Raw genomic sequence first — 17,872 nt, forward strand, 5'->3', positions numbered from 1 at the left:
TTAAGAAACATTCTCAACAGCATAGTAGCTATATCGTGGAGTCCTGTAGCTCAGTGGTTAGAGCACTCGCTTTGCAAGTGAGAGACCTGAGTTCAATTCCAGACAGGGCGAAACCTTGGGCAAGTTTCCTTACTCCACACAGAGCCTAATAATAATCCCTTCAAAACCAAAACAATAATAAATTGGTCATTTTCAATCCACGACTGTTTGTGGGACATTGCTGTGCGCAATTGGCTGCCGCGTTCGCCCACAAATATGCAGTCAATTCACTTTACAGTGTTTCTGTGAAGCGCTTTGGGACGTCCTCCCGACGTGAAAAGCGCTATATCAAATGCAAGGATTATTATTATTATTATTATGATATCAAATGCAAGGATTGTTATTATTATTATTATTATTTTTCTCTGTGATCCAGGTGTGAGAGACTACTCTATATGCAATAATATATTGTGTGATATAGAGCTGCGAGACTGGTGTACATATTACAATACACTCTGTGGGATACAGAGGTAGAATGCCAGTATAAATAAAGCACCAACATCTGTTCTGTGTGTGATTCGCACTGAAACTCCAACAGTTCCTAAAAAACAGAAATTTATTTGCAGTCCACCATTTGCATATAAATTACTTTTCTCCCAGATGGAGATGGGAGGAGAAAAAAACATACTCTCATGCATTAACTTAAAGGTGAACTGTACAGATAATTTATTGCCAACATCCCACAGCACTTCGGAACTGATCTTCTTTTATGGTACGCCTTTCTTTGCCAGTTTTAAACAAACCATCTTGTGTTCCATTGCCCTCCGGGGATTTTTGTTTATTTTTGTGTTTTTTTTATAAAAATGCTGGGTCTAGAGTTTCAAAAACTTGTCTTCAACTTAAGATTTTAAAAAATGTAAAAAAATGTTGGTGATTTCCAGGAATGGAGTTTGAGGCTTTGCACCCAGTGTAGTCCAACATGCCAAGGCTGCTGTAGATTACAAACAAGTTTGTCATCGGTGAGCCTCAAATAACTTTCTTTTGAAATCCAGCAATGATACATTTGCTTTTGGCCTGTGTATTCCCCATGGGTTTCAGCTTCCTCAGTGGTTTACATGACAATATGGACTTTTATTTGGATTCACACTGTTGTAACACGCATGACCAGTTCTCTGTTTGAGTTGTTACTGTTCCGATGGTCGTTAGGCCTGAAGTGGCTGAGAATGTGCAGAATAGTGTATCCACAGTGATGGTTCAAAATGGTTCCGGTGCGCTGGGTGCTCCTGGAACTCCTGTCATTGTTTGATGAGTGGTTTGTCCGTGAATTCCTTCCCCCGGCCTTGTTGATAGCCGCACTAATGGCTTCCCAAGATCCTTGGATTTTTCATAGTTCAGTACCTTCCATTGCTGATTAACCGCTTGCCAGCGCTTGAAGATTCGATACACAGATGATCCCTCATGAATAATGAGACCTGAAAAAGAGCATTTACATTTTTTGAACTCAGAATTTCAATTCTGTATACTGTGTCTATTATCACTGCTTAGGAGAGAGAGCGTATTCCATTCCAACAATCTATGGGATTTCCATGTGTAGGTGGGAAGCATGGAATTCTTAGTTTGGTTTGGTTACCCTTAAGCATTTGTGATTGGTTTCCGCATGTGTCAGACATCCGGCTGGCCCCAAAAAAGTTTCAATTGGCTTTAATATTTCATTTCATATCTCTTCTGGTTTAAAGGAGCTAGAAACAGCACAACGAATAGGATGATGCAAACTCGAAAAAGGAATCTGATTCTGAAAGGAATTGCTGAGTTTTGATGCCCGTACAATCTAAATGTGATTTTAGGAGACATTCCAACACTTCACGGAGCTGTAGGCATAGCCTGTTACATTCAGCTGGACCTGTTTCTCAGACCTTTAACAGGTTTTGTGTGAAGCTCTGCACATTCGATGAAAATTCAAACCTATTTAGTATAACCGCGTTTCGCCTGCAAAATATACAGTCAATTCACTTTACAGTATATTCTGTGAAGCGCTTGGAGACGTCTAGAAGACGTGATAAGGCGCTGTATCAAATGCAAGGATTATTATTATTAACAACAGGAGGGTAGATGTTCTTTCAAATGCTTTTTTGTTAAACATCCATATTATTTTGCTGGCCTTTACTCTTGTCTAATTTGCTGCTTATTACCGTTGTATTTTGCCACTTTTCCTTCTCCACACAATTATATTCACTGCTTCCCTTCAGTGTATGAGATCTATGATCTATGTCAGGGTTAAGGAACCAGAGCTCACAGCTGTTTGAGCTGCACTGGACTGAGACACCCAACAAGAACAAGGTCTTTTCATGCTACGTTTACTGCTGTTTACCCCAGACGACACCTTCCCACTAGTCGAGGCCACACCTCCAGGTTACACCTTTCACCAAACCCTACGGCCTAATCGCCATGGCGGTGATGTGGCTCTCATCTTCCGGTTCCCCCTTGGCCTTTCCCCTTACTCCTCCGGAACCTTCCCCTCCTTTGAACACCTTATCCTCTCCTGCACCAAACTCCATGACCCCATCTCCCCCACTCTCGCCCGACTCCATTGGTTCCCTATCCTTCAGAGGATCCAGTTCAAGATCCTGGTCCTCACCTACAAAGCCCTCCATGGCCTCGCCCCACCCTACCTCTGTGACCTCCTAACCAATGCTCCCGTTCCCTCCGCTCAGCCGGCTCTGGCTGCTCCACGTCCCCCGACCCACCCGCCCACCATTGGCGGGAGAGCCTTCAGCCACTCTGCCCCAACCTCTGGAATTCCATCCCCCAGTCACTCCACCTCGCCCCTCCTTAGCCTCAAAACCCTCCTCTTCGACCATGCCATCGGCCACCCCCTTCCCCTCCCTCTCCCTCCCTGACCCCAGCTCGGGTATGAAATGCTATACTGTCCAGCACCATGGGATGTCATCCCGACGTGAAAGGTGCTATACACATGTAATCTTGTTGTTGTTTTATGATAAATTATGCTTTTGTTGAATTGCTGTTTGCTCTGATTTTGGTGGTACTTTGCTGGGAGAGATACAGTGTTGGTCGGAGTTAAGCCAGTACCAGTTAGGAGCAGTGTCTCACTCACTGCAGTATGAAGACAGTGAGAGGGAATCATACTGGGCTCAGTATTCTTCAACCCATTGAAAGCTCAATGGTACACCCATTGTACCATTCAAAGATGGTACAACCATGTTCACTATGTAACCAGCTCTTCAACAGCATTAAAAACTCACACCCAGTTTTTTTACACGATGCAGAGTGGAAAGAATTAAACCAAGTTATCTGCTCCAGGTTTCCCTCCTGAGGTACAAACAGTGTGAAGGGCCAGTTTTGTGTGGAGTAAGGAAACTTGCCCGAGGTTTCGCCCTCTGCCGGGAATTGAACTCAGGTCTCTCAATTGCAAAGCAAGTGCTCTAACCACTGAGCTACAGGACTCCAATCAACAGTGCTTGGCCTACTGTGGCACAAACCAGGCCAGGCTTTTCCCTAGGGTGGACAAGGCATTCATTATATCACTCATAAAAGGGTGAATTACTGTGACCCACTGGGTTCCAAACCCAGAAACTTCTTGTGCTGTGTCTTATGCTCAACTGACAGATACCCAGAACATTAGCACTCTTATTACTAAAGGTTGCTGAAATCATGTACACTGCAGATTCTGTTTCTTGACTGACACAGCACAAGGTACATTGTGGGGATGGAGAAAGGATACTTCCACAGTCTTTTCCTTTGTCAGATGCCACACGATGGTAGAATGGCTTGTGGCTGTGATTGAAAATCATATCTTCTGGCTGAGAGCCCGGTTCTACAGAGCAGTAATCTATCGTTATGACGTATTACTGCTCCTATCTTGGCAGCCTGTGACTATGATTGTGTTTTTCTAAAGGTTGTGATATAAATCAAAATACACGACATTGCACATTTTGGACAGAGTTTAACCAACACAAATAAATGTATGGTCTGTTCAGTGCTGACCCAATCCACACAGTGTGGTTCCTCGTCTGATGAAGTGCACCACAGAAGTGAGAAAGGAGACCAACTCTAAAGCCTTTAGCAACTGCTCAGCTGGAAATGACAAGGTGCCATTGTGTGAGGTGGAATCCAGCATTGTGGAGACTTGCATCTGAAGCTTGTTACTTCGCACATAAACACTTACCAATGCAGACGATGTCCATGAAGCCATACATGCCGTAACAGATCTGAAAGAGCAGGTCCTGTCTCTGCCACTTTGCCGATGGACTGAGGGAGGACCAGATCAACCAGGAGATGCTAGCAATTAGGAAGAGGGAACCAAGGATGATGGCAGCTATCTGCACTTTCTCAATCACCGTCAGGGAGATTGCTTGCCACTGAAAGAGAAGCAATGAGTGGGAGTGGAAAAAGAAAGAAACATGAGAGAGAAGTGACCAAGAAACACTCATTAAATTAGATAATATGAGAAAGAAAGAGACAGAATTGAAGAGAGAGAAACAAAGAGAAGAAACAAGAAGGGGTTGCAAGATATGAGACAGTTGGAAATATAAGGGGGATAGAGAAAGGAAAAAGCATTAAAGTTCAACACTTTGCAATTCACAGTTTTCTAATTTGACTGGAATATCACAAGAAATTATCATTTCAGGAGTTTGGCTTTTGCTATCTATTCACACTAGCAAGCTTTATGTTCTTTGCTTATAATGTAAGCGCAGAAACTAAATGTTCTCTAGCTTTAGCGAACAAACTGACTGCATCATCAAGTGACCCTGAAAAGTGATCTGTCAACTGGTTCAAGATTGGATTCATAACATCTTGCATTCATAACATCCAGGCTCGACTACGCAAACTCCCTGCTTGTCAGCATCCCCAACTCCTCCCTCCATAGGCTGCAGATCATCCAGAACTGTGCAGCCCGTATCCTCTCCCACACCAGGCTCCGTGACCCTATCGCCCCCATCCTCGCCGACTCCACTGGTTTCCCATCACACAGAGGATACAGTTCAACAACAACAACAATAACAAGATTACATTTGTATAGCGCCTTTCACGTCGGGAGGACGTCCCAAGGCACTGGACAGTGTACAGCATTTCGGACCCGAGCTGGGGTCAGGGGGGAGAAGGGAGGGGAACAACAACAACAACAAGATTCCATTTATAAAGCGCCTTTCACGTCAGGAGGACGTCCCAAGGCGCTGCACAGTTGGGTCATGACCCGAGCATTGGGGGGAAATGGTCAGGGTGAGGGAAGGGAGGGAGCAAGGAGGGGGGAAATGGTCAGGGTGAGGGGAGCGAAGGGAGGGAGCGAGGAGGGGGAAGAGAGTCGAGAGGGGGGGGATGACTGATGGTATGGTCGAAGAGGAGGGTTTTGAGGCGGAACTTGAAGGAGCCTAAGGAGGGGGCGAGGCGGAGTGATTGGGGGATGGAATTCCAGAGGTTGGGGGCAGAGTGGCCCCAATGGTGGGGCGGGTGGGTTGGGTTACATGGAGCAGCCAGAGCCGGCTGAGCGGAGGGAGCGGGCGGGTTGGTAGGGGTTAGGAGGTCACAGAGGTAGGGTGGGGCGAGGCCATGGAGGGCTTTGTAGGTGAGGACCAGGATCTTGAACTGCATCCTCTAAAGGATAGGGAGCCAATGGAGTCGGGCAAGAGTGGAGGAGATGGGGTCACGGAGTTCAAGATCCTGGTTTCCATCTTCAAAGCCCTCCTTGGCCTTGCTCCCCTCTAATTCTGTGACCTCCTAACCCCCTACCAATCTGCCCGCTCCCTCCGCTCAGTGGGCTCCAGCCTGCTACACGTCCCCCACCTTACTCACCCCACCATTGGCGGGCGGGCCTTCAACCACTCTGCCCCCCCCCCCCCCGGAACTCCATCTAGCAGCTACTCCCCTCTCTTGCCTCCTTCAAGACCCGTCTCAAGACCCTCCACTTCAACCATGCCTTCGATCACCCTCCTTCCCCACTGCCATCCACCCTCCCCGATCCCGACCGTCATCCTGGGTCCGCAACACTGATTGTCCAGTGCTTTGGGACTTCCTTCCGACATGAAAGGCGCTATACAAATATAATTTTATTGTTGTTGTTATGGGGAACCCTACTTTGATCTTTGAACGAATTGGGAAAACTTCCATGGCAAACAATGATAAAAAAATTCTAAATGGAAATTTAGTGCTTTAATGTGTATTATAATGACTGGGCAGTGGCATTAGAGCTAGTGAGATTGAGAGTTAATTATTGGGGGAGTGATGGATATAGTCACTGGTACAAAGCATTGATAGTTTCCCAGCACATGTCCAGTAGCACTGAGAGATTTGGGTTTCAAAATTGAGAATATGACCATATCTATGTCTAGACTGACAGTGCAGTGAAATGTCTAGTGAGTGCTGAATTATCAGAGGTGCGTCCATTGACTTTTGGGATAGAGAAAAGATCTTTTTTGTGCCAATTTTAGAATTCCTTAGAATATTTGTGGACTCCTATAGCTCAGTGGTTAGAGCACTCGCCTCTCAAGCAAGAGACCTGGGTTTGATTCCCAGCAGGGTGAAACCTTGGGCAAATTTCCTTACTCCACACGCCTAATAATAATCCCTCACGAAAAGAAAATAATAAATTGATCACTTCAATCCTCGACTGTCTGTGGGACGCTGCTGTGCGCAATTGGCTGCCGCGTTTCACCCACAAATTTACAGTCATTCACTTTACAGTCTATTCTGTGAAGCGCTTTGAGACGTCGAATAGATGTGAAAAGCGCTATATCAAATGCAAGGATTATTATTATTATTATTATTATCTCCAAGTCTCATGAGGTATGAGGAAAGATTTAGGTAAAATAGACTGGAGAATAAGATTAAGAGGTAAAAATGTAGACCAACAGTGGCAAATATTTAAGGATGTAGTGCAAAATTCTCAGCGGTCGCATATTCCCTTGCGGAATAAGAGTACCACAGGGAAAGCAATTCATCCGTGGCTAACTAGAGCAGTTAGGGAAAGCATCAAATTAAAAGAAAAGGCTTATAAAACTGCCAAGAAAAGCAGCAAATCTGAAGATTGGGAGAGTTTTAGAAACCAGCAAAATAAAACTAAAAAACTCATTAAGAGCGAGAAAAAGGAGTATGAGGGTAAGCGTAGGAACATTAAGTCTGATTGTAAAAGTTTTTACAAATATATTAAGAGGAATAGGCTGTGAGGGTAAATGTAGGTCCACTTCAGTCAGAGACGGGAGAAGTTGTAATGGGGGATAAGGACATGGCAGAGTCCCTAAATGGGTACTTTGCATCTGTCTTCACCCTAGAAGACACAACAAGTCTGCCAACAATAGAGATGCACCAAAGGGATAAGGACAGGGAGCAACTTAGGGAAATTTTCATTAGTAGAGAATTGGTGCTAGGGAAACTGTTAGCACTAAAAAGTGACAAATCCCCTGGTCCGGATGGCTTGCATCCCAGGGTTTTAAAAGAGGAGCTTATGAGATAGTGGAGGCCTTATGTCTGATCTTCCAAAATTCCTTGGATTCTGGAACAGTCCCCATGGATTGGAAGATCGCAAATGTCACACCACTATTTAAAAAAGGTGGAAAGGAAAAGATGGGGAACTATAGGCCAGTTAGTCTCACATCAGTGATAGGAAAATTTTAGAATCATTGATTAAGGATGTGGTAGTGCGGTATTTAGGGCACAATATAATTAGGCCAAGTCAACATGGCTTTACAAAAGGGAAGTCATGTTTGACAAATCTCATAGAGTTTTTTGAGGATATTTCCAGTAAACTAGATAAGGGTGAATCAGTGGATGTGGTCTATTTGGACTTCCAGAAGGCATTCGATAAGGTGCCGCATAAAAGGTTAGTCCAAAAGATAAGGGCCCATGGAATTGGGGGAGCATATTAACGTGGATTGGGGAATGGTTAACGGGTAGGAAACAAAGAGTAGGGATAAACGGGTCCTTTTCAGATTGGCGGGATGTGACTAGTGGAGTGCCACAAGGATCAGTCCTTGGGCCTCAGCTATTTACCATCTACATCAACGATCTAGATGAGGACATCGAAGTTAATATATCTAAATTCGCGGATGACACAAAACTAGGAGGAAGTGTCAACACAGAGGACGACATTAAAAAAATGCAGCGAGACATAGATAGGTTAGGTGATTGGGCAGGTAGGTGGCAGATGAAGTATAATGTAGGGAAGTGCGAAGTCATCCACCTAGGTAGCAAAAACAGTAGAGCGGGTTATTTTTTAGAAGGGGAGAGATTGGAATGTGTTAGCGTCCAGAGGGACTTGGGTGTCCTTGTACACCAATCACAGAAAGTTAGTCTGCAGGTGCAGCAGCAATTAGGAAGGCGAACGGTATGTTAGCATTCATTATGAAAGGATTAGAGTATAAGAGTAGGGAAGTCTTGCTGCAACTGTATAGGGCCCTGGTGAGACCACACCTGGAATACTGTGTGCAGTTTTGGTCTCCTTATTTAAGGAAGGATGTACTTGCCTTGGAGGGGTGCAGCGTAGATTTACTAGGTTAGTACCAGGGATGAAGGGGATGAGTTACGAGGATAGGCTGACCAATTTGGGCCTATATTCTCTAGAATATAGAAGAATTAGAGGGGATCTTATAGAAACCTATAAGATCATCAAAGGGCATGATAGAGTAGATAGTGGGAGATTGTTTCCCCTGGTTGGAGAAACTAAAACCAGGGGTCACAACCTTAAAATCAGAGGCAGCCCTTTCGCACTGAGTTGAGGAAGAACTTCTTCACTCAAAGGGCAGTGAATGTATGGAACTCACTACCCCAAAGGGCTGTTGACGCTCAGTCCTTGAACATATTCAAGACTGAGAGAGATAGATTTCTTATTGCAAAAGGGATTAAGGGATATGGGGATAAGGCGGGGGGGAGGCTGGCTGGGGTGGGGGGTGGGGAATATGGGGGTAAGGCGGGGAGGAGGCTGGCTGGGGTGGGGAGGTGGGGGATATGGGGGTAAGGCGGGGGGGGGAGGCTGGCTGGGGTGGGGAGGTGGGGGATATGGGGGTAAGGCGGGGGGAGGCGGAGGCTGGCTGGGGTGGGGAGGTGGGGGATATGGGGGTAAGGCGGGGGGTAAGGCGGGGGTAAGGCGGGGGGAGGCTGGCTGGGGTGGGGAGGTGGGGGATATGGGGGTAAGGCGGGGGGGGAGGGGGAGGCTGGCTGGGGTGGGGAGGTGGGGGATATGGGGGTAAGGCGGGGGGGAGGGGGAGGGGGAGGCTGGCTGGGGTGGGGAGGTGGGGATATGGGGGTAAGGCGGGGGGGGGGGAGGCTGGCTGGGGTGGGGAGGTGGGGGATATGGGGGTAAGGCAGTGTTATTAGCTGGAGTTAGATTAGAAGATTGAATGGCGGTGCAGAGGCTCGAAGGGCCGAATGGCCAACTCCTGCTCCTACATGTTATGTTATGAGTCATATAGACTGGTCAACCATGAACAATGTTATTGCAGACAAACTAGCATTTCCAGCCCAGCCCCCTCACAGCCAGTTCACTCAAAACGATACCCCACCAAGGAAATATATAGTTTTAGACATATTATCAGTTTTTAAATCAATACCTAAAGGATAATGAGCTGAGTGACCCATTGTAATTTAAGACAAGAAACCATACTAAAACTGTAGAGGGGCATAAGAAACAATTTGCACCTGCTTATAACCATATATACCTGATGCACATTAAATCAGTGTTTTGCCCCTCTCCACGATTTTGGCAGAGTCTCTTGCTTACCTGCAGTGGGTTCTTTGTGCTGATTGCTAGGACCTGGTACTTAAAGTAACACAGCTCACAGCTCCATGAGCCTCGCTCGCTAATCCATCTGATTAGGCACGGCTGGTGTGTGCAACGTACAGAGCCAGAACACCGGCACGGGCTCAGCAGCTCACCCTGTAAAAAACACAACACAAACCAGACTAAGAAAAACATGTACTAAGCAACAAAGAATTGCCCCTTGATGCACTGGTTTTGATATTCAGACTTTGGAGTCAGACTTTGGTTGACAAATCATCCTGCATGCTCTTCCTCCCTCTCGGTTTGCATCCTCATTGCACTGAAATTAAGACTTAGTCGAAGTTATAGCAGGTTAATTTTTCATTTTCATTCAGAAATATGTTACGATATTGTGGCACTGAGCACTGCAAATATATTCCAGGTGACTTCTGAGGACCTTCTTCATATTATATGAATGCAGGAGTGACACGTCTACAAGTCCAGAGCCCAAAATTTTAAGGAAATGTTATTATCAATTTCATGGAACTCATGAGAACAAACTGAAATGCTGCAATACTAATTGTTTTTGCTAAAGGGAATATTATTATTTACGTAGCTCACTAAGGTCCTCTACTGACAGAAACTGAGAATGCCAGATGTACAACACTGGGTGAATCTTTTTAAAACTGCCTGAGATGCTGAATATTTTGGTACTGTCAGGCCCTAGATCATTATTCCCATCAAAATATTAAGATTTATGGTGCAATGACCTGGTGTTAAGGGGTTAATTTGCTCCTCCTAAATGATTAGCCAGCTCAGTTGTGGCACTGAAAGAGTCTGCTCACTGTTCCATGACATAATACTGTAGTATTGCTGTAAAGGCAAATCAATACAGAATCAGATCGCTTGCTCCCATTAACCCTTGTTGCATTTTCCCAATCCACACTCAAACCTGTAAATTTGGTGAAGCTGTATAATAATAATCCTTGCATTTGATATAGCGCCATATCACATCATTGAGACCGTCAAAGTGCTTCACAGAATGTACTGTAAAGTGAATTGACTGTAGCTCAGTGGTTAGAGCACTCGCCTTCACAAGCAAGAGACCTGGGTTCAATTCCCGGCAGGGTGAAACATTGGGCAAGTTTCCTTACTCCACACGTCTCTATTTACCCAGCAGTAAGTAGGAACCCGGTTATTAGTCGATTGGCAAATCGCCTTTCCAGGAGTAATAATTCCTTCAAAAAAAAATTGGTCACTCAATCCACGACTGTTTGTGGGACACTGCTTGTGCAATCGGCTGCCGCATTTCACCCACAAAATATATACAGTCAATTCACATTACAGTGTATTTTGTGAAGCGCTTTGAAACGTTCTCTTTGACCGAGCCTTCAGCTCCCCTCTCGACTCTCTACCCCCTCCTCGCTCCCTCCCTTCCCTCCCCTCACCCTGACCATTTCCCCCCTCCTCGCTCCCTCCCTTCCCTCCCCTCACCCTGACCATTTCCCCCCTCCTTGCTCCCTCCCTTCCCTCCCCTCACCCTGACCATTTCCCCAATGCTCAGGTCCTGACCCAACTGTACAGCGCCTTGGGACGTCCTCCCGACGTGAAAGGCGCTCAATAAATGGAATCTTGTTGTTGTTGTTGTCTCAATGATGTGATAAGGCGCTATATCAAATGCAAGGATTATTATTTTATTAAGTCTGATAGCCACCTTCATTGGTATGTAGAGAGATAAGTTGCAGGAGGATAATGGCAATGCTAGGTTGTGTTTCTAACTAGGAAGCTTGCATGTCTGCTATCCACCTTGTGAAGGCTCAAACCTATGCTTGTCGGAAGTCAATGACCTCCAACAAGCATAGGTTTGAGCCTACTGAGAGCAGCAACTCTGCTCTTCAGGAGCGGGGTAGGGTAGTACATGGGGTCTCCTTGGGGCTGAGCTGGCTCTAAGCTAATGTGTTTGGCAATAGAGTGTCGGAATTGAATCAACTCTCTGTTGGCAACAGTCTGAATTATAACAAGTCCCAGCACCTCGCGACGTCCTCCTGACGTGAAAGGGGCTTTACAAATGTATTTTTGTTTTCCAAGTATGCTATGAGGAGGTCGTGGTTGTAAGGATCCTGAGTCAGTGCATTGGAGTAGTACTCCACTACTGATGATAACCAGTCAGCCTGGATCATCAGCAGGATTTGGAGGGGCAGACTGCTTTCTGGGGGCAGGAATTTTTGCCATTCAACTCCTGATAACTCTATGCCGAACAGATAAAATAGACCTAGACCTAAAGTGCAAGCTTGCCAGACAGTGCTTTCAATGACAACCTCTGCACTTTTAGCCGGTTAAACTCCAGCAATACCTCAAAGCAAACCTTGGCTCTTGGCAAGTTGTACCTTTACAGAATGAAATAAACAGGGTGTGGTGTGTCCCTCTCCGGAGAGATTACACATTCCATGCAGAATGGAATTCCACATTCCACATTTCACACAAAGGGAATTTTCTCTACATAGGTGGCTTGCACTTAGTCTGACCAAAACAAATCATCCTACGTGCTCTCCCTCCCTCCCCGCACTCTCATTAAATTTAAATTAAGACTCATCATTCTAAGTTATAACAGTTCAATTTTGTATTCAAAAATGTGTTGCAATATAGTGGCCAATCTGAATTATTGGCTAACTAAGTTGTACTGTGAGTGAAATCCTGTTACTGTCCCTTTGAACAAAATGACTTCTACTTCTATTCCACTGATAAGGAAAGAAATCATCTGAGGTCGTTCCATGATTGATGCAGAACATCTCAACCAGCAGAAAGCATTATTGCAGAGAAGCTCACTAAACAGACCGGGTCAAACATACATTAAGATTCACATGACCTGTGCTCATTCAGGTAAGATATTGTTTTCCCTCTCATGGCGAATGTTCCTGCTTGTTACTTTGGTTGATTTTACAAGTTTACAGATTTTCAGCTGAAATGTTCTTGATGTTGCTGTGATTTTCAGAATTGGTTGGCATTTTTTAATGGAGCTGAATTACTTTTTGGTTTGATTGCCATAAGAAGTTTAATTCCCATCTTATTCCCAGTGCATAAGAAAGCTAGTTGGCAAAATGGCTTCAATCCAGTTGTAATTATCACTGAGTGTCACTGCAAGAAGCCATTAGGATGCCCACTGTACATGATGGCATGACACACAAATGGTTCAAAGGTGGGACTTATAGTATTCTCTCATCTACTTAAATAAAACCAAAACATTGGCCATTGTGTGGTTCATGAATAATATTTTAACTGCTACATGGAGCTGCACTCCAGATAATATCTCCCTCCCTGGTACATAAGTGCAGCAATCAATGAGAATTAGCCAGTAAAGCTGGGAGACGATCAACAAGGACCAAAACAGAGAGAAAGGAAATGTTGGAAAAGATTTAAAAAGACAGGAAAAAAATTGTGATTCATAGAGCACATCTGGAGCACCATGAGGAAATAATTTTAAAATAAACTGTAAATGTCTAGCCTCAGAACTGAAAATTAGCATTTAAATGCAGACAGAAGCACTGGACGGACTTACTCTGACGCAATTTGATGTTAATCCTTCCTTCTTTAATGAATATGTAAAATCTTTACTGTTGGAATACGTTTTCAGGCTTCAGATCACTGCTTCATTATTATTGTGGGTCTGGGTGCTCAGGGATTTTGTTAATTTCAGTTTCCTCTTTTTCTCAAAGTGAAGCTGTTTTGGATACTCATCTGTAATCGATTTAAGTCAACATCCTGGGGGTGCTCCATGAAATGACTTGCAACAAAAAAAATTCTGTGACATTTTAGCCTGACTTTGTGTCTGGGATCTCAGAGCTAGTGCAGTTTATAATAATAATAATAATAATCCTTGCATTTGATATAGCGCTTTTCACGACGGGAGGACATCCCAAAGCGCTTCACAGAACACATTGTAAAGTGAATTGACTGTATATTTGTGGGCGAACGCGACAGCCAATTGCGCACAGCAATGTCCCTCAGACAGTCGTAGATTGAAAATGACCAATTTATTATTGTTTTTGGTTTTGGAGGGATTATTATTAGGCTCTGTGTGGAGTAAGGAAACTTGCCCGAGGTTTCGCCCTCTGCCTGGAATTGAACTCAGGTCTCTCACTTGCAAAGCGAGTGCTCTAACCACTGAGCTACAGGACTCCACAAGTTTAGCAGACATTCCAACCACCTTCTGTAAAGAATCTAACTTCTGTTTAATTCCTTTTGGAATTATCTAACATTATGATCTCTCAATACTGACTCACTGACCAGTGGAAGTAATCTATTGTATTTACCGTGTGTATATGGCCCTTCATGGTCATTGCTTGATATTCTCAGCTTCCGTGCAAAAGGCCCTATTTTTTCAAGTCTCTTATCACAATTGAAACCCCTGGTACCATCTTAATGAATCTAGGCTGCACATTTTCCAATACCTTTATATTCTTCTTGTACCGGGTACGTATTACAGTATATCAAATCTGCCCTAATCAAGTTCTTCTTGCATTGTTTTGGATGTTTTCTTGAGGATACAGAGATGTAAACAGGGATATATACTGTGTCAATATGTTGAATAATTCCCCAGTCCAGCTCAAAGGGCTTAGGAGCAGGGGATGCACCAAGATTGCTCTCTCTTAATATCCTGCAGAGAATAACAAAAACAGCAGGACAACAGCAGGGGTCATATGCACTGGAAAGAGAAAATTATCAGAAAGACATGGGGGGAGAGGGAAGGATTTTCTCCTTTAGCTTTGGACATGACTGACTGAACCTTCCTGTTGCTATAGTGAAGGTCTGCAGGATGTTAGTAGCAGAGAAACTAAGCCCAGTGCTCATATCCCTGATGCTAACCTAACTGACAAATCCTCTTTTAACTTCTCACCAGTCAGATGACATGTGCCACCTATTTTACTCCCTACATGCAGTATTTTACATTTATCTGTATTGAACTTCATTTGCCAGTGATCAGCCCCTTTGTAAGATTATGCCTTCCTCTCCTGATTCCACAGTTTTCCCTAGCTTGCTATCAACTGGACATTTGACGACCTGAGTTTGTGAATGTGGGTCATTTATGTATTCTACAGTATTCCCAGCATGGACTCACAAAATATCTCCCTGGATCCAGCCTAGTCCCCAGACGATATATTAAGTGGTGTGTTATATAGGAGGCATTATTTATAGAAGGTTTCTTCATTGGCGAGAGTCAAAACCACTGTGTTATATAGTTACCCATAAAATAAGGTGAGAGACTTGTTCAATCTCATTCCCGTTTTTTAACTTGCATTGAATTAATGCAGTAAATTTTTAGTGGCGAAAATTTAAGGGGACATGTGTTTTGCTGTTTCAATGCTGTAAAGATTCTAGCTGCAATACACTATAGTATACGGTGCAGAAGCTGAACCTCTATTTCTGCATTATACAAGCATGTCAGTGCTCAAATGATTCATTACCCCAACATCCAGTATTGCTAACAGCAGCAACAGCTTTCCTTAGCTCACCTATCTATTTGTTCTTATCGTTGTTGAAGCTCAATCAATAAAGTCATCTCTAAAGAGAATTGAACTGGTTAAAAAAGTTGTTCTGTTGCTGGTTAGAATTTTCCACCCGTAACTCTCTGAATGAAGAACTGGGTTGTGATTGTAACACAGTGCTTGTATGTCAGAAGGAATGCCATCATCACATTCAATGTGTTAATCCGTTGCCTTAATGGGTGGGGAGGTGATGACAGCAGTTTTCAGGGGGAGTGGAACAGAGCCTGAGGAGAGACCGGTTGACCGTGTTGGCCAGCGGAGGGGAGTCTCATTGCCAAAAAGCCAATACATGCATCAGTCACACGCTGTAATCTCCAACTAAACTGCCAATAGGCGAAGTGGTAAGTTACCATCATCAAACACAAAGGGAAATAGGTAGCACAGAAGGCGAGGGAGGCAGTCATCTTTTTAACCAGGGGGTCGGCTGTTCTTAGCCAAGAAGCTGAGCTGATATTTGTGGAATAAAAACAGAAGTCGCTGGGAACACGCAGCAGGTCAGGCAGCATCTATGGAGAGAGGAAAGTGAGTTAACGTTTCAGGTCGGAGACGAAAGGTCATCGACCTGAAACATTAACTCACTTACACCAAGTGTAAAGAGGTCGTAGACTTCTTCGCTTCAAAGATTGAAAACATCTGCTTGGCTGCATCGTCCTCCCCGCTATTTCCCCTTCCACCCCACCCAGACCATCCACACTGCCTTTCCCTCTGCCACGGCTCCTACCACTCCCCACTCCTTTGCCCCCATCTCTCCCTCCTCCCTCTCGACCACAATTACCCAGATGAAGTTCACCACCTGCTGCCTCGACCCCCTCCCCATCCAGCTGCTGGTCACTCAACTCCCCTTTCTCTCCCCCCCGCTGGCTGACATGGTCAACCAGTCTCTCCTCGGGCTCTGTTCCACTCCCCCTGAAAACTGATAATAATAATAATAATCCTTGCATTTGATATAGCGCTTTTCACGTTGGGAGGACGTCCCAAAGCGCTTCACAGAACACACTGTAAAGTGAATTGACTGTAAATTTGTGGGCGAACGCGGCAGCCAATCGCGCACAGCAATGTCCCACAAACAGTCGTAGATTGAAAATGCCAATTTTATTATTGTTTTTGGTTTTGGAGGGATTATTATTAGGCTCTGTGTGGAGTAAGGAAACTTGCCCGAGGTTTCGCCCTCTGCCTGGAAATGAACTCAGGTCTCTCACTTGCAAAGCGAGTGCTCTAACCACTGAGCTACAGGACTCCACAATGTCATCACCCCCTCCTCAAACCCTACCCTCAAACCCTCTAATCTCTCACATGACCATCCCATCTCCAACCTTGCCCTTCCTTGACAAAGTCCTGGAATGCAATCTTGCAGGTCAACTTCGGTCACACCTCCCCCTCCACTCCCTCCTCGAGCCGCTGCAGTCTGGTTTTCGCCCCGACTGCCCACAGCACAGAGACAGCGCTTGTCAAAGTCACAAACAACGTCCTCTCTATCTGTGACCAGGGCTCCCACTGCCTCCTCGTCCTCTTGGATCTCTCTGCAGCGTTCGACACAGTCGACCAAGTCATCCTCCTCCACCACCTCTCCTCCTCATCTACTTTAGTGGGATTGCACTCACATGGTTCGAGTCCAACTTAATCAACTGCCTCTATTACACTTCAGCAAATGGTTTCTCCTCCCGCCCCCGCCCGGTCACATCCGGGGTACCCCTGCGCTCCATCCTTGGCCTCTTCTTTTCCTTATCTCTATGCTCCCTCTGGGCCATGTCATTGGTAGACATGGGGTAAACTTCCACGTTTGCGGATGACACACAAATCTACTTTACCTCCAGCACCAACTGCAGGTCCTGATGTTCTATCAGCTTGTCTGGCAGACATCAGGGTCTTGAAGAGTGTCTTCCTGCAGCTGAATATGGACAAGTTGGAACCCATACTCCTTGACTCCCGTCAACATCTTCAGTCCTGCGAATCTAAACTCCTCAACCTCCCTGGGCTCTCCCTCACGCTCACCGAACCAGTGCGCAACCGAGGCGTGCTGTTTGAACCCCAGCTGTTCTTCCTCCCCACGTAGGGTCCTTGACCAGGAACCACCTTTTTCCACCTACGCCACATTTCCTGCCTCCGACCTTACTTTACCCCAAATGCAGCCGAAACCCTCGTGTGTGTGTTTGTCACCTCCCGCCTGGATTCCTCCAACCCCCTCCTCGCCGGTCTCCCCAGCGCCACCATTCACAAGATCAGCTCATTCAGACTCTGCCGCCCACATACTGACCCCAACAAACTCCACACCCACATCTCCCCAGCTCTGGCCCTGACTCCCCTGGCTCCCCATCAGCCAACACATCCACTTCAAGATCCTCTCACTCTCGTGTTCAAATCCCCTCACTCTCTGACCCCTCCCTCTCCGACCTCCTCACTCCCCAATCCACCACCCGGGGCCTCCGCTCGACTGGCCCCCCGGCTCCTGCTCGTCCCTCACACCCTCCGCCCCACCATCGGAGGTCACGCTTTCAGCCACTACGCCCTGACACTGTGGCACATTCTCCCTCAATCGCTCCGCCTCGCGCCCTCTCTCCCCTTTTCCATGTCCCGCCTGAAAACCTTGTTATTTGACCGTGATTATGCCCCCCCACCCCTCCCTCCCCCACCCCTCCCCCACCCC

At 45.6% G+C, this 17,872-nt stretch overlaps 1 protein-coding gene and 1 pseudogene across 1 annotated transcript in view; one reads left to right on the plus strand and one right to left on the minus strand.

Annotated features, from left to right (window-relative positions):
• cdk4 (cyclin-dependent kinase 4) overlaps positions 1-17,872 on the plus strand; it is an 80,154-nt gene that overhangs the window by 49,028 nt on the left and 13,254 nt on the right. The window contains exon 2 of the mRNA XM_042344171.1: positions 12,432-12,565. The gene's annotated coding sequence lies outside the window, so the exon portion shown is untranslated. The remainder of the gene's footprint in view (positions 1-12,431; positions 12,566-17,872) is intronic.
• Positions 677-10,007, minus strand: LOC121850915 (annotated as a pseudogene).

Source organism: Callorhinchus milii, unplaced genomic scaffold, assembly GCF_018977255.1.
Source record: "Callorhinchus milii isolate IMCB2004 unplaced genomic scaffold, IMCB_Cmil_1.0 Scaffold27, whole genome shotgun sequence".
Classification (NCBI taxonomy): Eukaryota; Metazoa; Chordata; class Chondrichthyes; order Chimaeriformes; family Callorhinchidae; genus Callorhinchus; species Callorhinchus milii.